The 24540-nt window shown below is 46.5% G+C and overlaps 1 protein-coding gene across 3 annotated transcripts in view; it reads left to right on the plus strand.

Annotated features, from left to right (window-relative positions):
- The window catches only part of GATAD2B (GATA zinc finger domain containing 2B), a 253232-nt gene that overhangs the window by 78737 nt on the left and 149955 nt on the right, over positions 1 to 24540 (plus strand). The window contains exon 1 of one of the 3 annotated variants that reach the window (XM_085638455.1): positions 4355 to 4473. The exons of the other annotated variants lie outside the window; for them this stretch is intronic. The gene's annotated coding sequence lies outside the window, so the exon portion shown is untranslated. Of the gene's footprint in view, positions 1 to 4354; positions 4474 to 24540 lie in introns of those variants that run through there. 3 annotated transcript variants of the gene reach the window in all.

Consider the following 24540-nt stretch of genomic DNA (forward strand, 5'->3'; position numbering starts at 1 on the left):
AGAGCTGTCAGATGTGGGGGGATGTGGTCATTTTTTTTTTATTCTGTTAAGAGTCTTGCGGTTGCATTAAGACAGGCTTTAAGCGGGGCTTTTGAGACTTTGGGTAGTCCTGATAAAGTAGTACATCCATATTCAAGTCTCAAGATGACTAATGACTGAACTGCAGTTTTGAGGTCTAGTGGTTTAATGTAAGGTTTCATTTTTCTAAGATAGCTGAGGTGAAAACGGGCAGTTTTAGCCATCAAGTTGATGTGCGATTGCATATTAAGGTTCTCGTCGAGAGTGATTCCTAGCAACTTGGTAGAGTCCACCAGGATCGGAGTGCAGTTTAGTGCAGTGATCAGCTTGGTTCAATCCTTTCTCACAGTGGAGTTTTTTTGGGGGGGAGATTAGAAGGAATTCATTTTTTTGAGAGTTTAGTTTAAGGGATTGTTTGTTAGCCATTGGACGGTCTTTTTTAATGCTTGTCATCGTCTTAATCTCGTCTAGGGAAGTGATCTTAATATATAGCAAAGTGTCGTATGCATATATGTGGAAGGAGATGTTAGCCTGCTGTAATATTTTGGTTCGATATAGAGATTAAATAGTGATGGGGATAGTGTTGAGTCCTAATAGGTTAGGGGATGGTGAAGACAGATTTTGATTCACCAGAAATCTTTGTGTTCTGTTATCTAAGAAGGATTTAAACCATTTTAGGACCATTCCCGATATACCCATTCTGTTCTCAAGTCTCTCGAGTATTTTGCCATGGTTAACAGTGTTGAAAGCAGATGAGAGGTCAAGCAGCAATGTTTCATTACGGTCTAATGCGAGCAGGGCGTCATCTACTAAATGTAGAATTGCTGTTTCGGTGCTGTGTCTAGGTCTGAAACCTGATTGGCAGATGTCAAGTAGCTTGAATTTCATAATGTGTTGGTTAAGCTGTTGAACATATTTTTCTTTTACTTTGGCTAGCATGGGAATGTTGGTTATCGGTCGGAAATTGTTTGGGTCCGAATGGTTCTCTGTTGTTTTTTTTAGGATGGGGATGATGACTTGGCCGTTTTTTAGGTAATCCAGGATGGACAAGCAATTCGACAGGAGGGGGCCGTAGTGGTTGTTCGGTTTTATAGTTGATAAGGTTTTGGTGATGTCTTTGTGATCGTAAAGTTTCTCCTGCTTCCCTGTGCTATCCCAGGTACTCGTATCGCACCCCGCCCCCTAATTTACCTGCCCATTTTGCCCACCGCACTGCATCCATTTGCAACTATACAGAAAACGTTTGCTTTTTTAGCTTTGTTCATACCTTGTAAATCTCACACAGAATATTCTTTGAATAATTTTATGCAGATTTTTTTTTTTTACGTTTGTGCTAACTGGGGGGATCAGCATGTTACAAGCAGAGCAACTGGAAGTATTTGGCACCGGGAGACCAAATTATGCAGCAGGGTTGATTGCATTATGCAGCAGGGAAAGCCAGTTTAATACAAAAAAATTGTGCTGCAAACTTCCCATTAAATACAACTCCGCGAATCAGTGTGGCATGTGTCCTATTTGTTATGTCATGCACTGTAGGGCTCAAGATATGAGACATTAAAGCTGCAAAATATTTGTGATTCTTCTAAAGTACGAGTGCCTTGTTGAAATAAAAGCAGCCCTGAGAATGACGTTTACATGATGTCAGCATGACTCAGCCTTACTAGTGAAATAAAAAATCATAATAAAGGGATCCTTCTAGCCATCCGTTTTAAATTCATTATGAATACCTAAGACCTCTATTTCCTGCTGCAGACAAAAGCCATTCCCTCGATTCATTAAATGGGGATTGTTACACTATCAGGGTAGTGTGTTCATCTCTTTAACCCCTTGTGTGCCCCGCCCTTTCCCCGCCCTGTGCCGGGCGTTGAATTAGCGGGCGGGGTTCATGACGAGATAGTCTCGTCATGGGCACAGCGCAACCGCGGCCCATGACGAAACCATCTCGTCATGGGCACTCAAGGGGTTAAAAGCCTGATTAAAGCAATCTACAGCTGAGGGTACCCAGTTAACTTGGCAAAGTTTCTCGCACCCCTTGTGCGGCAGTAGTGAAAACCTTTTGCTTGGTCTGAGCCAGACATATTTTTGGTAAAAGATCTGTAAATTATGCCTCAGATGATCGATTATGTTGTGAAGGCAGCAATTCCGATTTAATGCAAAAATTCTGTTGCTGCACAAGCATATATTTGTTTAGTGGCCGATTCTATAGGTTTTGAAAGCCTGTGGTGAAAATCGATGAAGAATGCGCAGTTTTTAAACTCTGGTATTGTAAGTTTTAGTGGCAGTGGTGAGTCTCGAAGATGATGCATAGTTTTGATTGGTGCCTTTGGTGCTTGCGATGTCATGAGACCCTGACTTTTGATGCTTTTAATGGCTTGGCTTGCCAGGGTTTGGAGAAGCACACCAACCCAATTATAAGATTTTTTTGTCAATTGGGCCATGAATATCTGTGGAGGGGGTTAGGTCAAGGTTGACCTGGTTAATTTGTTGATGGGCGCTATAGGAATGGCGTGAGGTTGGATAATTTTTTCTTTAGGTTATGACAGTGTTGGTAGCCTGAAATGGTCATCTAGCTTTGAAAGTTTTTGTTTGTGACTATTGTCAAGTTGGGTATGTTTTTGAACCCATGTGATTCATGCGAACATGCCTCATTCCTGGGTTAAATCACGTTAGGATAGTTGAACTTTAAGTGGTAGATACTGGCCTATTCTTTTAAACTCCCTCTTTCCAGTTCCCAGTCCTGTGACATTGCAGCATTGGATTTGTTTGGCTGCTTTTGTGAAACCATCAGTGGAGTGTACAGTGGTTAAATACCGTACCACCACTGCAGAAAGGTATCCTATTTTTAATGTCGAGTCCTCTCCTACCGACACCTCATGGCTAGAGTGAATGAGGAGTACTGAGGGACTTTGCTTCACACTATGTTGTATTCTGTATCTTTGATCTGCACAGGTTTGGTGGTCTTATAAGGGTCGCACGCATGAAAGTTCTCAACTCAAGCAGGAGTGCTTGGGTGTTCTTAATCACTTCCATTCGGGTATCTGTTAAAGATTTTAGGTTGGTGGTCCATTTACTAATAATTTTCTGATGTCATCATTTTCAGTGCAAATGTAGCTGGGGGTACCAGGTGCAAGCCACATAGTGGTGTATGAGGTATTAGCTTTGCAGACGCTAAGAGGTTGATTGGGCCCACTAAAGACCTGATCCTTAGTGAGTCTGTGTTCAGAGGCCCCATCCTCTCAAACACATGGTCTGCTTCGACGTGTGTATTCACCCTGGCAGTTCAGGAGTTAATAGATTTGCGATTACATTAGTCCCCTTTGGTGTCAAATCCAGTGTTTTCATGATTCTGGAGTGACCTCTGTCCAAGTGGGGTGATCTGCAAGGGCTGGTCGAGCGAGCAACGGTAAATGGTCTTTGAAATCACAAATAACTTAAAAGAAAATTAACAGATAATTCCATGTCCTGAGGTTACAAACCGGCTGCAACTGGTTTCTTATGTGTTTTTTTTTTCTTCTGCCCTTGCTAGGCATGCTGGGTAAAAGTAATGATCCCCCTCCCTGTTTTCCCTTTTGTTTCATGTAAAGTGTACAGTGATTGGCAGGGAAGTGCCCGTCGTGAGACGGAGTTTGTGCAGGTCCCCGGAGGAGGGGGGGGGGGGGGGGGGGGTGGCGGGGCCGCCCATAGCGTCCTCCCTCCTTCACCGTCGTTCTGTCTTCCTTCGCATTCTTCCTGTTTTTTTGTTGTCCTCTTGCCCTGTCACCCCCTCTTTAATTTTCTTGTCAGACCGAGGATACAGGCGCGGATGCCTGTGCCAGTGAGTATTCGACGGAATAGCCCCTCGAAGGGCAAAGCGAGCTTTCCCCAAGGGAATTAGCAAGCACTAGAACGTGAATAATAGACGGTGCATTTAGGTGCGATTATTGGGAATGGGAGGGAGGTGGGGAGAGATCGTCGCCCTGGTGTCTCCTGGCATGCCGCGACCTCTTTTCCCATCCTCTAGGGTTGCCTGCCTAGGCGGGTCCCTGTAAATGCCCCTTCTTGCGTTTTGCCTCGTTAAAATGGCTTATTTAGGGTAAGCCACTCTTTTGTCTGTGGCGCTGATGGCTTGATGTAACAGCTCGATCGCCTGCCCGCCTCCCGCCTTCTTCCTTCACCCCTCCTCTTTCATGTCAGCTCCAAGCATGCTCTGTGAATGGACCGAGCAGCTGACGAGGGTGAGCGCTGGCACGGTGCCAGGAGCGCCGAGAGGCTGTGTGTGGAGGAACGACGCAGGGAGCACAAAGACAAGGCCCAGAGTCTGGGGCAGCGCTGGCTCTTACATAAGGAAGCACGCGTCACTCCGCGGAGGGAGGGGCGGGCGGGAAGAGGGCTGCTGCGGCCTGCGACTAATAATACCGGCCCTGCCTCATGGCGCTTTCAAGAGTAATCTACGACTGCCAGACCTCGGGACTTGTGGTATGTTGGAATGATGAACCACTGAGCCAACTGTGCCTAAATGATGGGCTTGACCAGTGTGTGACGAAAACTCAACCCCCCCCCCCCCCCCCCCCCCAGGGCATTGTGGCCAGCCATATACGTTTTCTTTACCCGCTTCAATTTTGTTTCCATTTTTTTATTAACTCCCCTCACCTTTGTTGTGCAAAATATGGTCACCGTGGCTTGCACGTGCTGTTATTGAACTGCAGATCGTTGCTGGCTGTCAAAAATGATTGTTGCCTGTGATGGAGGCTTGGAAAAGAGGCACACAGACCCACCACATCCACAGGCCGACTCTGGTAGAATACCTGGCTGGAAACCTGCACTGTTCCTTGGCCCGGTGTAGCCTTAGCCCTGCGTCTGCAACGCTGAGACACGGGCGCACTCTGTCGAAGGCGAACAGCACGTGGCAGCAAACCCATACCGCCCTGTGCATTCCCAGTCAGCTGGAGCGGAGCAGCGTGTCTGCCTTGGTGTTGTATTTCATGAGCTGTGAAGTTCAAGACAGCCTACACGCTGCATCACGGTTGGGGCCATTTTGTTCCAGCGCCATGTCATTCACTTCTTGGAGTTCTAATTCCACCTCCCAAGGCTCCCTGCTTGTACATCACTGCGCGTACCTTACTTCTTCCCCCTTGCCACCCCAGCTATGGGGGGTTCGATGCTCTGGTCAATTGTACATTTAAACGTGAACTTGATGCAAGCTTGCCCTCTCTTCTCTAGGACTATGTTCTAGAAGGCTTTTGAATATTTCCACAAGTTTATAGAGTATGACTAAGTACTGTTGAGAGGGCTCCTTTTTTCTTGCGCTAACACAAATAATGTTGAATTTGGGGGTGGGTGAATTGTCGCTCACTTTGTATACCGAAGTGCATGAATGTTCTATCTGGAAATGCTTCATGGCCTCTGGGGTGGGTACCCTTCCTAAGTCGGCGCTAATGCTCACCCTGAGGCCATTACACGCGGTAGCCTCCATTTTCAGTTGTTTCCTTTTTCTTTGACATCTCAGCAGATTGGGGGTTTGCAGAGGAGTGGAGAGAGATGCGTGTTCAGCACGATAAGACGTGGGTGACTAGCCCGCCTCCACACTTGTTCCCGTTGCACAGGAAACTGTATGCCTCTGGTCTTCTTGATTTGATTTTGGCTGGATATGTTGTTTGTTAGCACCTTTTGGCAGAAAACAAAGCTGTGCCCAGCAAAAGGGTTTTGTAATTAGTGGTTGTCATCTTGTGGAGCATGGCATGTAGGCGACCCATTTTGGCACATGTTTAATCGTATCATGGCAAGTAAGCCGCAAAATATTAGTTTTTATGTTCAAAATGATGTGTGAATTACGGAGTCTTTAGGTCTGCAAGATTGATTCGTGGCATGTAGGACATCATATCTTAGCTTGTAGGCCACAGAAATGTGGTATTTTCTTGTATGGATCAACGTGGTTATGTACAAGGTTTTACGTAACTTAGTCTTCAATACGGTTCAGTGTTTATATTTTAAATGAGGTAGTCCTTTGCAGCATAGATGGTTGGAGGCGGGCAGACCCTGTAGTCACACATTTGTCAAAATTGTCTTTCCCGCATACTACCTAGTGGTATCCTCCAAGTTCTGCATGCGTAACGAAGACTGTAAGTTACGTAAAATCTTATACAGAATCACAAGTTAAAGTCAGCATGCGTACACCAAAAAAGGAAAAGCACATGATACTAAGGATCTTTTGCTCCTGAAGAAAGCCATTTCGCCCTGATTGGCTGTTAGGACGATGGCAGAAACATGTAGACCCTGGGATGCAGGAGACCTTAACTGTCTTATTTCACATTAAATTAATTTTGTTCTTAACCTTACCCAAGGTTCCCATTATTAAATATGCCTTTGTTGGTGGGAAACCTTAAGGTAATTTTACTTTCCTGAGACCTGAAAAACTAAAAAACACCCAGCCCTGCTGTAACTCGGGTGTCAAAGAACACCCAGATGCATTAGGCATCTCGGGAGGGAACCCTATGATGAAACATGGCGCTAATTTAGTGAGTGAGGGAACACCTCGTAGGATTCCCTATTCACCTGAGCGAGGGGTATAACAGAATTTAGGTAGGAGGCCCTCTTTTAATATTAAATTCTGATGGGGAAGTGGAACAAGTCTTCACACTTCTCACTCTCTCTTTGATGTCAATGAGAAACAATGTAGCTTTCACGTCTTTGGTTAGAAAGGGTGCTTGCCATTAGATAGGGTCAGAGCAACTCCATGTGAAGCACTGGCCAGGTAACAGTCTTCAGGTTTTAAAAAGGCGTCATCTTAAGAAATCCCTTCCAGTAGCATCTTGAGTATAATACGGGAAACAACCTTTACATCGCTGATTTTACTCCGCAAACAATCACAACGTGGTTGTTACAACGACCGCGTTACCACGCAGTGCCATTACTACGCAAGTCATTACATCAACTTGCAGTAGATGGCACTCTAACATAAGGAATAGTATAGTTTACTATTCCAACACCTTCGCTACTGTGACGTAGGCTGGAGTTGGAATAGTAAATTATAAATTTCTAATGTTATGGCGCCATCTACTGCAAGTCGATGTAATGACTTGCATAGTAATGGTATTGCTTGGTAACAACGCGGTCGTTGTAACAACTGTGTTGTGATTGTATTGCCGAGTAAAATCCGTGTTGTAAACGTATATATTCGTATAATACATCAGTATCTTAAACAGCCATCTTCTCTCTTCTACAGAATATAGTTACAAAGTGTTAATTCTGCAGCATCGGGTCTTTCACAGATTGAATGACCGCATTATTCTTGGGCACCAGGCTAGAGAACCAAAGTACATGTGTTTTGTCCCTTATAATTAAATCACAAACATTATTATTGTAGTGTTGTAGTCCATTCACTTCATTCTTCTTTGGTCTAGATTGTTGCCAATGAGTTTGGATGAGATAAAACACTGCTTACCCTTCGTGGACACCGTACCTCAGGTTTTCTACTGCACAGTGTGCTAAATAAATCATTTATGTGAATTCTTGTTCTATCTGCATTTTTCTAGTTTCATAGTCCATTTGAAGACTCCCTCATCCAAGATCATTACGTAAAGAGAGAGAAGGCTGCTTTTTCCCTTCGAGAAACAGCCTCCTGTGGAGAGAAATCCCATCATGAGGGTTGATCCTGTCAATGAAAAGACCAAAACATGGAAACGTGTGAACAGTTCCTCTGGAGATGAAAGGGTGAAAGGTGTCAAATTAACCTGGGGCTTCTTGATTAAATCAGTCCCCACCTGCTCCCCTCAGTGAAGAAAATGGCAACAAAAGTGTTTTGCCACCGAACTCTGGTCCTTATGGACAAATTCCTCATTGACGACACTTTCGACACGAAGGGTAAATCCTTTCCCATCGACTTATGCCACAATTCTTTCCCATCGACTTCTACCACTTTGTTATTGACACCCTTTTTCATGCTGGCCTTGTCAACCATATCACTATAATTCACAAGAGCCTTGTCAGTCTTGCTAGTCCATAAAGTAAACTGTAAACTCCTTGTCAGTGAAAACTCAATTTAACTTCTCATGAACAAACAAACTTCATCTAGAACAATGGGAAAGCACTCATCCCTTTATGATTTCTTGACATCTAAGTACTTAGACCAGCTAGATGTCCCCCTTGTCAAGAATGATTTTGATATCTTAGAGCCATGTCCTTGCATTCGATGCCATCAATGGTCCTCTTAGTTTACATGACTACCTCCAATAAAAGTGCCTAAACCACTTTTGAACATATGTTGAAGGTGGGATAAAGAAAAAAGATGAGGGAAATTTTATATGCGAAAGATCAAGAAACAATTTCATTTCTGAGACACTTTCTCACCTCGGTCATCTGTACATGTGCGTTAAAGCCTGCTGAGAGGCAAAAGGAGCTTGAAGATCATTACAGTGATCTTTTCTTCCTCTTTAACTCTTACCACTATCAAGTTCAACACGTATAACCTCATAGGCTAGTGATTCCCAAGTGATCATCCAGCAGAGTTTTTGCTAGCTTGCAAGGCATGTTGGACAATTTTCTGGGCCAACAGTTTCTAGCCAGATCCAGAATTTTCTTTGGCAAACACCACTCCTTTTGCCAACAAGCTTGACTCAACTTGTGGACATTGCAATCTGAAGCTGCCTAGCCCAAATAAGCTCGCTGAAAGGCATAAGGATTGACTGCCTCTTGCATCCATTGCTCAGTCTCCCAAAAAAGTAACAAGAACGGACCTGGGACCAAGATACCAAGGATGAAGAAGATAAGGAACATTGCTATAATAGCGAAGGTTATGATGAGTAGTTGGAGGCTGATGATCGTGCTGGACATAAATGGAAAGACTATGGTGCGTGCCATCAGTCAATGATTTTATTTTGTATAAACGCTCAGGAACGCCATTTTTATTAACTGTGTCCTTCCTACTGCCCCACGGAAAATAATTTGTGTGAAAACATGTCCAGTGTTGCATTCAGCAAAAAGACAAGCCCACATGTAGACAGTTATTACAGCAAAAGATGTGCCTCTTTTTTTAAATTTTTAAAAAAACATTTTGCATGCATGTTTTAAAGCTTGCCTTTAGTTTCGGGTTTATGCTACAGGGTGTCTAGCGTATAAACAAACGACAATATCTCAACCGGTATTATTGAAAAGACTGGTATTTAGGCATGCATAAAAAATTGCAAGAAAGGAAGGTAGGGAGACTCCTAGTTCGTTTGAATGTGTCCAAGGCATCATTTATTTGGATGACTACAAGAAATTTACAGGACAAGTTAGAAAAGGGAAGGGTACAGAAACATTGGCAACAGTTGTAGCAGCACTGTAAGCAATTAATACATAAGTAACCCGAAAGACTTTGTGGACGGCGCAGGTGACAAGTGAAAACAGCGACGGCGCAGAGTGAAAACGTGACAAATATATACAAAGGAACTTCTGGTTCACAGATAATTATTTACATGAATTTTACAGATTTAGGCATTTTAGTGAACCATGGTAAAGGGCGCCGGAAGTTGCGCTGGTATGTCGACGGCGTTTCGATCCTAGCGATTTAGGATCATCATCAGGACTAGGTTACTGAATGAAGGAGCTGTACAAGAAAGGGGATAAAGAGAATGAGGTCTGGGAATGAGGAGGGCAGAGAGGATGGGGGTTGGTGGAACAGTCAGAAATTACCTTAGTGTGGTAAGGAGGAGGAGAAGAAGGGAAACAGCGGAACAGCCAGGCTTGAACCCACCACGGAGGATGCCATTCGTGCAAGGAACGGAGCTGCGAGAAAAAGGGAGCGCCAGTTAAGTGCACTTACCAAGAGGAATGGGTGAGGAGGGAGAGGTGGTGATGAAAGAGGGTCCGTATAGAATCCCGTAGGAGCTTGTGGGAAGAGTCCTACTATGCAGATGCCCCCTACAAGAGAATTGAGCCGATCAATGATTGGAATCAGGGGTGCTAAGCAGCGTTGTGAGGTGGTGAAAATATTCCAGGCTTACCCGGTCAAGGTAGAGTCCTGATGAGGCGGAGGCTGAAAAAGCAGAAGGGCCTGGAATTAATACTTAAGTGCCCGGGGCCCAAACTGCAGAAACTGGTGGCACAAAAGGCAGCAAGAGCTGGTAGCGGACTTACCAACAGGCTTGGAGAAATGACGGTAGCCTGAAGGTACGCAGGGTCCTGTAATGGCAACATGAGTTGGAGCCCTGATCCACAGGAAGCCGTCAGGAGGAGCGGCTGGTGAGGGATGGCCGGCGGGCCAAAAGTGTAAGAGCAGGACCGGTATTTAGGAAAATACAGGCCTGTGCACCGCCCCGGAGCGAGGTATAAAGACAGCAAAAATAAATCGGCGTTGAGCAGGACATCCCAATTTGGGGTTAGACCAGCGGGGGCCTGTAGCAATGAAAGCCATCTTGCATAATGGCCATATAGCTTTGCGTTCATTCTCAAAATAGCCATTGACATCACCTACTATGGTTCCAAGCAGGTATCCAATGCTGCAGAACTGCAGAGACAACGGTGGGTGTCCACTAAAGCTTTCTTGTATGAACTGCTAATCCGGCATCTCGTACATACCTTTTAGTTGGCATACTTTTTACTGTAAGCACATCCATAACAAGTTGTAATCTATAAAGATGGGAATTGACAGCTTCTTTGAGGGCTTTGCACACCAGAAGAAATTATTCTTTTTGAGAGGCAAAAGTTAGAGCACACGCTGCACCTAGTAGATCATGCCATACCAGACTGAGCAACTTTCCAGTAAAATATATTTTCTGGAAAGTTACTCTTGTCAAAGATAGCAGCAAAGTGGCCGGATTGACAGATCAATAAGTAGGCGCAGAGGACACAGCCAAGACCAGATGCCAGGGTTCCTCAAAGAGACACTTGATATCTCTGTTCATCATGCTTTTGTTCATCAAGCTTTTAAGTCCAACATATAGGTGCATTGAGAAATCAACATTTGGCCATTCACTCCAGCTCAGTTGAATACCTCTGCCAAATTGACTAAAAGGGTTGACCAACCTACCAAAAAGGACAAGATTCTCAAGTCCCTGGACGGAGAGATTCTACACCGGCTCCCGAAAATGTAAACCGGAAAGGTGTCAACCAATGGGGAAATAAAGGTTTTACTCCAGTTACTTTCAGCTGAAGTCAAATCTGAGAACGTGAAGCCATTTAAGATCCGCTGCCCCATAGTAAGTTCCTGAAAAGGCAGTTATTCTGGATGCATCGAAAGTACACATGCGATGAATGAACACAAGTTTTGAATGTCTCCCTTTGGCCTCAGATTGACACTAGGAATAGATTTGACGTGTGAAGGCCCAATTGCACCTATGGCACTAAAAGCACTTTGTTTTCCTTTATTTGGATGACTGGCTGCTGAAAGCATTATGTATCTTTACAGGGAGCATGAAAGGCAAAAAAGAAGGGCCGCGATTTCTATTACTATGAGGCTTGATATTAAAACGAAAAGATGTCCTTCTGTGATGTGGTATTTTGAGTAACATGCTACAGCAAAATTGAGAGGAAGGGGTTTGATTCTGACAATCCAAATGTGAAATATAAGTTTATACTGCCAATGATTTATGTGTCAATGGAAATGGCTTCACTGATCCGTTGTTGGGGCTTTGGTCCATTAATCCCACAATGCCACTCACCTACATAGCTAGTCTGTTTGCCACATTCAATAGTGGCAGAAAGCAGGTAATTAGATAAATAAAGTAGAAGGAACTAAGACTCCAACGTCGGCTCTTTATTAGTAGCTTTTTGATCCTAATCTTAGCATCAGTCTTTTCTGTTTTTTTCTCAGAGCCACAGTTTCTGTTCACAACTGACTCCTCTCTTAAATATGTGGGCATTCACCTTCCAGTTTTATCCATGAAAGAACACGAGTCACTTCAAGAGTAGACAATTCACTTACATTTACTGGATTTGAGATTGAAATGTTTGGCTCTGCTCTACCTCACATTCTCCTCTGTTTACTAAGGCCCCTGTGTTCTATGTAAAGATAAAGAGGCACAAAAGCATGTTAGTACTGCATGCAAGCACATAATCTTCGAATTAAATTTCTTAGAACACTTACTTGGCTTATCAAAATTTCTATCACACACACTCAGCAGATGCCAGAATTTATCCCACAAGTGGAAACTTGAAAGCAGTTTCACCATGCCTTAACTGGATGAGATGTGCCTTACTTGACACCCTCTAGTGCCAGTGGATATTCCTATTATTTGGAGGATTCATCTACATAGGCAGAAAGATTACAGAATTTAATAGATCTAATTTCAATCTTGACCTCGTGCTCCATCACTGTAGAAGATCCGACCAGCTCTGTTTTCATCAGTTCAGCAACAAAGGCCAAGCAGTTTTCTATGCGATGCTTTGCTTGTTGGATTGCAGCCTGCTGTACACATTGTCCCATCAAGGTGGACACATCATTCAACACCAGATGCATAAAGCAACTACAGTACTCTTTGCTGGGGTGGCAAGTGAGCTAAAGAACGATGATGTTTCCACCCAGATCTGTGAACGGGGTGAGTGTCTGAAAAGTTTCAGCGCTCCGTCCATCATCTCTTTGTGTTTGCTTTGTTTGCCCTAAGTTGGCAGGGTATGCCCAGACGTGGGTCCCTTGCTCACTTTGCCACTGGATTCAAGATAGCCTGGTTGGTGAGGGGTGTCACCCCGAAACCGGTCCCTGAATGCTTGTTTCCCGTCCAGGGAAGACCTGGCTTGGCAGTTCGGGCTGGACTGTTCCCATGAGGAACAGGGTCAAGACTGATTTGCATATGGCTGCAGGGCTCGACAAATCCACTCCCGCTCGCATTTGCGAGGTAGAATTAATGAGGACGAGCTATTTTTAGGTCCTACTCGCCCTTTCTGGCGAGTAGGAAAACAAACTAAGTTTTGTCCTCTGTCTTTAAAAACGGAGCAAATGTGACAAGATAACAAGATTTAAAGGCATTTTTATTGCTAACAAAGCGAATACTTAACTTGTCACATTTGCTCCGCTTTCAGAGACGGAGGTCAAGTAGGTTGCAGTTAGGTCGAGGAGATTTTTCAAGGTACTAGACCTGCAGGACTAGTACAATTGTTCGGATTTTTCGAGCCCTGGGCTGGGTCTGAACTGGGGTGGCGAAGTGAGCTAAAGAACGATGACAGACTGAGCCCAGATCTGTGACTGGAGGTGAGTGTCTGAAAAGTTTCAGCGCTCCGTCCATCATCTCTTTGTGTTTGCTGAGTTCCTCTGTTGAACATGTGCTGAGCAGTATGGCAGATGTACCACAAATGTACAAAGTGACTCTGAACATCCAGTACCGAGTGGCGCTTGAAGGTTGATCGGAAGTACCTTGTGAAAATTGCATATGCAACACTCCCTCTTTCTCCACAATTGATGTCATATTTACATTCCTCACACGTGTGGTAAAAAATTCTGAGGTAAGGTGACTCTAGAATGAGTGGAGTTCTAAGCTCGTTCACATCAATAGGTTACAGCACTATTGCATGCTCCGGGTGTTTTATTGCTGCTATGTATAGTGTTTTATTAGGGCGCCAGTCTTGAGCTGTAATAATACACGCATGTCAATCTGTGAAAGATCCCATTGCTGGAAACTGTTGTTGTTGGGAGGGGGGGGGGGGGGTGGAATTGAAGATAGGTACTCTCTAATGAGGTAAATGGGACAAAGCAATATCTAGTTCTGTGTACATCATTTTCTTCCCCTGGTGCAGGTAGCACGACTGGAATAATCTGAATATGTCCACTGGATCCTTTAGCTTATGGCACCATCTCCCTTTAAAGCACTCATTACAACAATCCACAAAGTGGTTCCACTTTTTCTTAATTAATTAGTACATTCAATAATTTGAGGACCGGGGCCCAGTGTTGTTTTTCATAGAAGCTTGTATTTTTAATTGGTGGAAAACAGCCAGTCAGAAAAGTACAGCCGACACGTGTTTCATTACGCCAGTGACTTTTTAAAGGCTACAGCAGCGGTGCAAAGCCGCTGATGCTATATGGCGATCAGGTTAAGTACTCTAGATGAAGTAATGGCTGATATGATCAAGAAACCCGTAGAGACCGTTGCAGTATAAATGTGATGAAGTCCGCCCTTTTGTAGTAATATTCTGAGTAAAGGGAAGAGGCTTATAGGCGTAGTCTCGTGTAATTGCCACGTATGGTCCCTGAAAGTGGAGAACGCCTGTACCGTCCTTCTGTAATTAGTCTCCTCTAAAAGTGGAAGTTTCGAACGTTTGAAACTTTCAACAGGGAAGCGGCAATCACATACGGAGGCTTATCCTGGCTTGCTTGTAACCTCACAGCTTTCTAAGTACGGGCAACAGGAGGATGTTAATGGCGTCTGGGCTCGTCTCTACTATCAGCGCCCTGCATTCCTCCTATGGCTACCTGCCTGCACCATGAGAAGCAGCAGCAGAGCACCCTGTACTCTTCCTGTGGCTACCTGCCAGGAGAGCGCCCTTCTACTCCTCCTGTGGCTACCTGCCAGGAGAGCGCCCTGTACTCTTCCTGTGGCTACTACCTGCCAGGAGAGCACCCTGTACTCTTCCTGCGGCTACCTGCCTGCACCATGAGAAACAGCAGGAGAGCGCCCTAATACTCTTCCTGTGGTTACTACCGGCCAGGAGAGCGCCTTGTACTCTTTCTGTGGTTATCTGCTAGGAGAGGGCCCTGTACTCTTCCTGTGGTTATCTGCTAGGAGAGTGCCCTGTACTCTTCCTGTGGCTACCTGCCTGCACCGTGAGAAACAGCAGGAGAGCGCCCTGTACTCTTTCTGTGGCTATCTGCCTGCACTGTGAGAAAAAGCAGGAGAGTGCCCTATACTCCTCCTGTGTCTACCTGCCATGAGAGCACCCTGTACTCTTTCTGTGGCTAACTGCGCGCACCGGGAGAAACAGCAGGAGAGCGCCCTGTACTCCGCCTGTGGTTATCTGCTAGGAGAGCGTCCTGTATTCCTCATGTGGCTACTACCGGCAAGGAGAGCGCCCTGTACTCTTACTGTTGCTACTACCAGCCAAGAGAGCACTCTGTACTCCTCCTGTGGCTACCTGCCAGGGTAGGTTCTTTGTACTCCTCCTGCGGCTACCGACCAGGAGAGCGCCCTGTACTCTCTCTGTGTTTATCTGCTAGGAGAGCGCCCTGTAGTCTTCCTGTGACTACAACCTGGTAGGAGAGCACCCTGTACTCTTCCTTTGGCTAATACTGGCAAGGAGAACGCCCTGTACTCTTACTGTGATTACTACCTGCTAGGACAGCACCCTGTATTCTTTCTGTGGCTACCTGCCAGAAGAGCGCCATGTACTCTTTCTGTGGTTATCTGCTAGGAGAGCTCCCTGTAGTTTTGCTGTGACTACTACCTCCCAGGAGAGCGAGAGCCATGTACTCTTTCGGTGGCTACCTACCTGCACCGTGAGAAAAAGCAGGAGAATGCCCTATACTCCTCCTGTGTCTACGTGCCATGAGAGCACCCTGTACTCTTTCTGTGGCTACCTGCGCGCACCGTGAGAAACAGCAGGAGAGCGCCCTGTACTCCGCCTGTGGTTATCTGCTAGGAGAGCGTGCTGTATTCCTCATGTGGCTACTACCGGCAAGGAGAGCGCCCTGTACTCTTCCTGTTGCTACTACTGGCCAGGAGAGCACTCTGTACTCCTCCTGTGGCTACCTGCCAGGGGAGGGTTTTTGTACTGCTCCTGTGGCTACCGGCCAGGAGAGCGCCCTCTACTCTTTCTGTGTTTATCTGCTAGGAGAACGCCCTGTAGTCTTCCTGTGACTACTACCTGCTAGGAGAGCACCCTGTACTCTTCCTTTTGGCTACTACCGGCCAGGAGAGCGCCCTCTACTCTTTCTGTGTTTATCTGCTAGGAGAGCACCCTGTACTCTTCCTGTGATTACTACCTGCTAGGATAGCACCCTGTACTCTTTCTGTGGCTACCTGGCAGAACGCCATGTACTCTTTCTGTGGTTATCTGTTAGGAGAGCGCCCTGTAGTTTCGCTGTGACTACTACCTGCCAGGAGACCGCCCTGTACTCCTCCTACTGTACTCTTCCTGTGACTACCTGCCAGGAAAGCGCCCTGAACTCTTCGTGTGACTACCTGCCAGGAGAGCGCCTGTACTCTTCCTGTGGTTATCTGCTAGGAGAGCGCCCTGTACTCTTCCTGTGGCTACCTGCCAGGAGAGCCCCCTGTAGTTTTCCTGTGACTACTACGTGCTAGGAGAGCGCCCTGTACTCTTCCTGTAGCTACCTGGCAGGAGAGTGCCCTGTACTCTTTATGTGGCTACCTGCCAGGGGAGCGTCCTGTAGTCTTCCTGTGACTACTACCTGCCAGTAGAGCGCCCTGTAGTCTTCCTGTGGTTATCTTCTAGTATAGCGCCCTGTAGTCTTCCTATGACTACTACCTGCTAGGAGAGCACCCTGTAATCTTTCTGTGGCTACCTGCCAGGAGAGCGCCCTGTAGTCTTCCTGTGACTACTACCTGCCAGGAGAGCACCCTCAGGAGTGTGGAATTTAATAAAATATCTGCTTGTTCATTAGGCAGGTTGCTTCATAAATCTACTTGCCCTGTAACTAAATCCACATGCCCCTTTGGTGCCTTGTATTGCGCTGACAAATTATGACAGCAAGCTCATTATATAGGAGGTCTGATATAGCCTCTCTGATTATGCCAGGGCTCATACCAAAGTAGGGGTTGGATACTTGCAATTCCCTTATGTTGCCACGTTTCCGCAGATTTACATACTGGGGCTGAAGGTAGTGGTAAGCAATAGTTCCATTGTTGGATTGCCCATATGAGTCTGTGCAGACATACTAACTTGCATGCTTTAAGGGTTTTCACAAACACTTCTCTAATATTTTCCCATACTGAGAAAGTTTGGAAATTTACTCCTGACAATGGCAGATGTAAAACGTCTTCCAGGGTTGGGAAAAAGTGATTGGAGGGAAAGTGGACTTGCAAACACTAAGATTTTCGCATGAGGAAATCTACTCACGCATATTTGCTCATGCTAAAATAAAACATTTTTGGAGGGGTATTATTTCTTGGGCTACTTCTGTAAATTCTTGTGAATTCACGAGAGACCTATATCTGCACTTCATGTAAGGACATATACCATGGGTGCACTTTTGAGACTTTCTTTAATAACTGGGCCCCTAATTAGGTCTGGCGTTAGTAATGAACTTTTGTGTTTATTAAAATTCTGCTTCTCGCTCTCTCTCTATCAGCTGGCTTCACTGTAAGTGACAGCATTCCGCTCTTTCACAAAGAGCAAATCGGCACACAAAATAGTTTTATTCAGTGCCAGGAACTACTGCGAAAATGTGTGCTTTTTGAGATCAAAAAATGTTTTTGCCAATGTTTGTTATAATAGTGAAGGCCGTGAGCTCCCACACCAATAAGAGTTTACAAACACCATGCCAAAACAAGTCACACATTGACAAACCCAAAAGGCTGACCACCAATTTCCTTCCTACTCGCTTTGCCAATGCTTGTTTATTTTTGGTTTTTGTTTCCGACAATCTTATTGAAACTGGTTACATTGATTTTCCATGATGAATATTTTTGGGACTTACTACCATACCCCAACACACTTTACTAAATGATGCTGCAAAGAAATAGTACCTAAACTTTTATAGAAGTTCAGTGACATTTTTTTCCTACTTGCATTTTTTGTGAACATTGTATTTTGAAAGCAAAGAATCCTCAATCTTGCTTTCAAGCTTCTGCATATATTTGCATCTAATCAGAGAGCATTCTGTGAGCATTATACATAGCCGCATATTGCTAAACTTTGAAAATGTGTCTACACATTTTTATACTGAAACCAGTCAGTAGTGCAATCCGAGCTTACATTTACTTAGAGTGCTAACCCTAATAATAAAGGCTTTACATTAATGAACCATAAATACAAGTTTGAACAGCAATAACATGTGACATGGACACAAATATTACCTTAACTGCCGTAAATCTCCTTTCCTGGACGGGACATAATATGGTACTGCAATCTGGCTGCCAAAGGGTTTGTGCTGCAGGGGGTTGGGCCTACTTGTCCCAAGGACAAGATACACATGAAAACTTGCTGCCCTTGACCCCAAACAGTATGTCCTGGGCGTCGGGCTATAGGAATTCCACATCCCTGACCCTGTAGTCTTCCTGTGACTATTACCTACAAGGACAGCGCCCTGTCGTCTTCCTGTGGCTACCGGCCAGGAGAGCGCCCTGTAGTCTTCCTGTGGTTATCTGCTAGGAGAGCGCCTGTAGTCTTCCCGTGACTGCTACCTGCTAGAAGAGCACACTGTACTCTTTCTGTTGCTACCTGCCAGGAGAGCGCCATGTACTCTTTCTGGGGTTATCTGGTAGGATAGCACCCTGTGCTCTTCCTGTGACTACTACCGGCCAGGAGAGCGTCCTGTACTCCTCCTGTGGTTATCTGCTAGGAGAGCGGCCAGTACTCCTCCTGTGGTTATCTGCTAGGAGAGCGCCCTGTACTCTTCCTGTGGCTACCTGCCAGGAGAGCGCCCTGTACTCATTCTGTGGTTATGTGCTATGATAGCGCACTTTACTCTTCTTGTGGTTATCTTCTAGGAGAGCGCCCTGTACTCTTCCTGTGGTTATCTTCTAGGAGAGCGCCCTGTACTCTTTCTGTGGCTACTTGCCAGGGGAGCGCCCTGTACTCATTCTGTGATTATCTGCTAGGATAGCGCCCTTTACTCTTCCTGTGACTAGCGGCCAGGAGAGCGTCCAGTACTCCTTCTGTGGTTATCTGCTAGGAGAGTGCCCTGTACTCTTCCTGTGGTTATCTGCTAGGTGAGTGCCCTGTGCTCTTCCTATGGCTACCTGCCAGGAGAGCGCCCTGTACTCATTCTGTGGTTATCTGGCAGGAGAGCGCCCTGTACTCTTCCTGTGGTTATCTGCTAGGAGAGAGCCCTGTACTCTTCCTGTGACTACCTGCCAGGAGAGCGACCTGTACTGTACTATTTCTGTGGTTATCTGCTAGGATAGCACCCTGTACTCTTCCTGTGACTACTACCGGCCAGGAGAGCGTCCTGTACTCCTCCTGTGGTTATCTGCTAGGAGAGCGCCCTCTACTCTTCCTGTGGTTATCTTCTAGGAAAGTGCCCTGTACTCTTTCTGTGGCTACTTGCCAGGAGAGCGCCCTGTACTCATTCTGTGATTATCCGCTAGGATAGCGCCCTTTACTCTTCCTGTGACTACCGGCCAGGAGAGCGTCCAGTACTCCTCCTGTGGTTATGTACTAGGAGAGTGCCCTGTACTCTTCCTGTGGTTATGTACTAGGAGAGTGCCCTGTACTCTTCCTGTGGTTATCTGCCAGGAGAGTGCCCTGTACTCTTCCTGTGGTTATCTGCTAGGAGAGGGCCCCATACTCTTCCTGTGGTTATCTGCTAGGAGAGCGCCCTGTACTCTTCCTGTGGTTATCTGCTAGGAGAGCACCCTGTACTCTTACTCTGAGTACCTGCCAGGAGAGCACCCTGTACTCTTCCTGTGACTACCTGCTTGGAGAGCGCCCTGTACTCTTTCTGTGGCTACTTGCCAGGAGAGCGCCTGTACTCATTCTGTGGTTATCGGCTAGGATATCGCTCTTTACTCTTACTGTGACTACTACCGGCCAGGAGAGCGCTCTGTACTCTTCCTGTGGTTATCTGCTAGGAGAGCGCCCTTTACTCTTACTGTGACTACTACCTGCCAGGAGAGCGCCCTGTACTCTTTCTGTGGCTACTTGCCAGGAGAGCGCCTGTACTCATTCTGTGGTTATCGGCTAGGATATCGCTCTTTACTCTTACTGTGACTACTACCGGCCAGGAGAGCGCTCTGTACTCTTCCTGTGGTTATCTGCTAGGAGAGCGCCCTGTACTCCTCCTGTGGTTATCTGGTAGGAGAGCGCCCTGTACTCCTCCTGTGGTTATCTGCTAAGAGAGCGGCCCGTACTCCTCCTGCGGTTATCTGCTAGGAGAGCGCCCTGAACTCTTCCTGTGACTACCTGGCAGGAGAGCGCCCTGTACTCTTCCTGTGGTTATCTGCTAGGAGAGAGCCCTGTACTCTTCCTGTGACTACCTGCCAGGAGAGCGACCTGTACTATTTCTGTGGTTATCTGCTAGGATAGCACCCTGTACTCTTCCTGTGACTACTACAGGCCAGGAGAGCGCCCTGTACTCCTCCTGTGGTTATCTGCTAGGAGAGTGCCCTGTACTCTTCCGGTGGTTATCTGCTAGGAGAGCGCCCCGTACTCCTCCTGTGGTTATCTGCTAGGAGAGTGCCCTGTACTCTTCCTGTGGTTATCTGCTAGGAGAGCGCCCTGTACTCTTACTGTGACTACCTGCCAGGAGAGCGCCCTGTAGACGTCCTGTGACTACCTGCTTGGAGAGCGCCCTGTACTCTTCCTGTGGCTACCTGCCAGGAGAGCGCCCTGTACTCTTCCTGTGGTTATCTGCTAGGAGAGCGCCCTGTACTCTTACTGTGACTACCTGCCAGGAGAGTGCCCTGTACTCTTCCTGTGGTTATCTGCTAGGAGAGCGCCCTGTACTCTTTCTGTGGTTATCTGCTAGGATATCGCCCTTTACTCTTACTGTGACTACTACCGGCCAGGAGAGGACCCCGTACTCCTCCTGTGGTTATCTGCTAGGAAAGCGCCCTGTACTCTTCTTGTGGTTATCTGCTAGGAGAGCACCCTGTACTCTTCCTGTGACTACTACCGGCCAGGAGAGCACACTGTACTCCTCCTGTAGTTTTCTGCCAGGAGAGTGCCCTGTAGTCTTCCTGTGACTGGAAATAGATTATCCCTTGGTATCTAACGAGAAGAATAATTCAATCATCCAAATAAATCCTGTCTTTATTCTGTCCCCTATATACACACACCCTATTTTGTTCTTAATAAATATCTCTGTTAAATCTCCAATTTGATCACAGCACTTATTTTATTAAAACCAATTGTATACAATTATAGTCATATAAAAGTCACATAATATATGTGACATCTTTTTTTGATAAAAACTCAATACATATAAAAAGCAATACAGTTAAAACATTATGCAAAACAAAGTTATATGGACAAAGAGAGAAAAGTAAATTAAACACTATGATTTGTCATTGTTAAAGCATATCAATTGGGACAATTTGCTAACTAAGCCTTAGTGTACTTAGTTTTACAACATATACAAGGCAAAGTATTCCCGTAGATTATGCAACCAATTGCGTCAACGCGTTTCGATGGTTTCTTGTTAGTATTCAATCTTTTTCAAGACTATTATTGTTTCAAGTTTCTCTGTTGTTCTCATTATTTAGTCACTATGCATATCCTGCTCATTCTAGATCCCTGGCCCCTATTGTTATTAGGCGCTGGTATCGGCCATATGTCAGTCCTTCTTTATGAATGCTGTATTTTCTTACGGTTAAATTAGCCTCATTGAGAAATTCCGACTGACGGCTTATTATTTCCGGTTGGCTTAATCTTTCGTGTATTTTATAAATCATTATTGACCCTTTTCGCTTTAATGGGCGTTTACTTGATATTCGGCAACAAGTCTTATTCATTCACTGTCCTCAGCTTCTCATTGCCAATACCTCGAGGGACTGACCATTACTAGCCTCCTCTAGCTTGTGCCTCAATGTGCTTCAGTGTCTGCGGAGTAACGGGATCATACACACGTTCTCTTTCCTCGAGGTCTTGATTGAATTATTGATCTAATTAGATACCAAGGGATAATCTATTTCCAATCTACTTAATAGTACTCCAGTCCCTTTGTGTTTGTAAAAGGGGTCTCTCTCTAGTTTTATATACTCTTCCTGTGACTACCTGCCAGGAGAGAGCCCTGTAGTCTTCCTGTGACTACTACCTGCCAGGAGAGCGCCCTGTAGTCTTCTTGTGGTTATCTGCTAGGAGAGCGCCCTGTAGTCTTCCTGTCACTTCTACCTGCTAGGAGAGCACACTGTACTCTTTCTGTGGCTATCTGCCAGGAGAGCGCCCTGTACTCTTTCTGTGGTTATCTGCTAGGATATCGCCCTTTACTCTTCCTGTGACTACTACCGGCCAGGAGAGCGCCCTGTACTCATTCTGTGGTTATCTGCTAGGATATCGCCCTGTACTCTTCCTGTGACTACTACCGGCCAGGAGAGTCCCTTGAACTCCTCCTGTGGTTATCTGCTAGGAGAGCGCCCTGTATCTATCTGTGGTTATCTGCTAGGATACCGCCCTTTACTCTTCCTGTGACTACTACCGGCCAGGAGAGCGCCCTGTACTCATTCTGTGGTTATCTGCTAGGATATTGCCCTGTACTCTTCCTGTGACTATTACCGGCCAGGAGAGTGCCCTGTACTCCGCCTGTGGTTATCTGCTAGGAAAGCGCCCTGTACTCTTCCTGTGACTACCTTCCAGGAGAGCGCCCTGTACTCTTCCTGTGATTACCTGCCAGGAGAGCGCCCTGTACTCTTCCTGTGGTTATCTGATAGGATAGCGCCCTGTACTCTTCCTGTGACCACCTGCTAGGAGAGCGCCCTGTACTCTTTTTGTGGGTACCTGCCAGGAGAGCGCCCTGTACTATTTCTGTGGTTATCTGCTAGGATAGCGCCCTTTACTCTTCCTGTGACTACCTTCCAGGAGAGCGCCCTGCACTCCTCCTGTGGTTATCTGCTAGGAGAGGCCCCTGTACTCTTTCTGTGGCTACTTGCCAGGAGAGGGCCATGTACTCATTTTGTGGTTATCTGCCAGGAGAGCACCCTGTACTCTTCCTGTGGTTATCTGCTAGGAGAGCACCCCGTACTCCTCCTGTGGTTATCTGCTTGGATAGCGCCCTGTACTCTTCCTGTGACTACCTGCCAGGAGAGCGCCCTGTACTCTTCCTGTGGTTATCTTCTAGGAGACCGCCCTGTACTCTTTCTGTGGCTACTTGCCAGGAGAGGGCCCTGTATTAAATCTGTGGTTATCTGCAAGGATAGCGCCCTTTACTCTTCCTGTGACTACTACCAGCCAGGAGAGTGCTCTGTTCTCCTCCTGTGGTTATCTGCTAGGAGAGCGCCCTGTACTCCTCCTGTGGTTATCTGCTAGGAGAGCGCCCTGTAGTCCTCCTGTGGTTATCTGCTAGCAGAGCGCCCCATACTCCTCCTGTGGTTATCTGCTAGGAGAGCGCCCCGTACTCCTGTGGTTATCTGCTAGGAGAGTGCCCTGTACTCCTCCTGTGGTTATCTGCTAGGAGAGCGCCCTGTACTATTACTGTGACTACTACCGGCCAGGAGAGTGCACTGTGCTCTTCCTGTAGTTATATGCTAGGAGAGCACCCTGTACTCCTGTGGTTATCTGCTAGGAGAGTGCCCTGTACTCTTCCTGTGGTTATCTGCTAGGAGAGTGCCCTGTACTCTTCCTGTGGTTATCTGCTAGGAGAGTGCCCTGTACTCTTCCTGTGGTTATCTGCTAGGAGAGCGCCCTGTACTCCTCCTGTGGTTATCTGATAGGAGAGTGCCCTGTACTCTTCCTGTGGTTATCTGCTAGGAGAGCGCCCTGTACTATTACTGTGACTACTACCAACCAGGAGAGCGCCCTGTACTCCTGCTGTAGTTATATGCTAGGAGAGCGCCCTGTAGTCCTCCTGTGGTTATCTGCTAGCAGAGCACCCCATACTCCTCCTGTGGTTATCTGCTAGGAGAGTGCCCTGTACTCCTCCTGTGGTTATCTGCTAGGAGAGCGCCCTGTACTCCTCCTGTGGTCATCTGCTAGGAGAGCGCCCTGTACTCCTCCTGTGGTTATCTGCTAGATGAGCGCCCCATACTCCTCCTGTGGTTATCTGCCAGGAGAGCGCCTTGTACTCTTCCTGTGCTTATCTGCTAGGAGAGCACCTTGTACTCTTCTTGTTACTACCTGCCAGGAGAGCGCCTTGTACTCTTCCTGTGGTTATCTGCTAGGAGAGCGCCTTGTACTCTTTCTGTGACTACCTGCCTTCTGAATGGTTTGCAAAAAGCCAGGGATGCGGTTTGCTGTCGCTGGTTGTGAAGTTTGCTGATAATAGGATAATTTTTAAATGCATAATTTACGCTCTTGCTAAGTACATACTCGGCGATTCCAAGCCGGAATGTAAACTCTCATTATCACCCCGGCGGACGCCCGCTCTCGCCCATCTTTCTTGAGTCGGGGCTCAGACATCACGTCAGGAGCCCGGTGTCTGTCGCGACGCACCTGGAGCGGCATGCAGACTTGGCAGGGGATGGCGAGGAGCAGCTCCGGTGGATGACCGACCTAGATGAGCATTGAAGGAGCCTGCCGAGTGGGAAGCGGAGACCTCTTGCTCTTCTTACCTCCATAGATGCGGAGGTCTGAACATCACGCAGAGTATTCCCACTGCATTCCTGTAGCGACCTCGAGTATTTCCACCACATCTGCTCTTGCTGGGAAGCGAGACAGCTCAGCAGATGCCCCTCCGTCCACGCGCGTACAGCGTTTATCCTGCCCTTGGTGCCACCTGCAGGGGCCCTTCTCCCTATGTGTAGCTGTGCCAGGCTAACCCTAAGAATTCAGTGCATGGTCCCAGTTAAACACCTCTGTGATTGCGTC

Source organism: Triturus cristatus, chromosome 12, assembly GCF_964204655.1.
Source record: "Triturus cristatus chromosome 12, aTriCri1.1, whole genome shotgun sequence".
Taxonomy (NCBI): domain Eukaryota; kingdom Metazoa; phylum Chordata; class Amphibia; order Caudata; family Salamandridae; genus Triturus; species Triturus cristatus.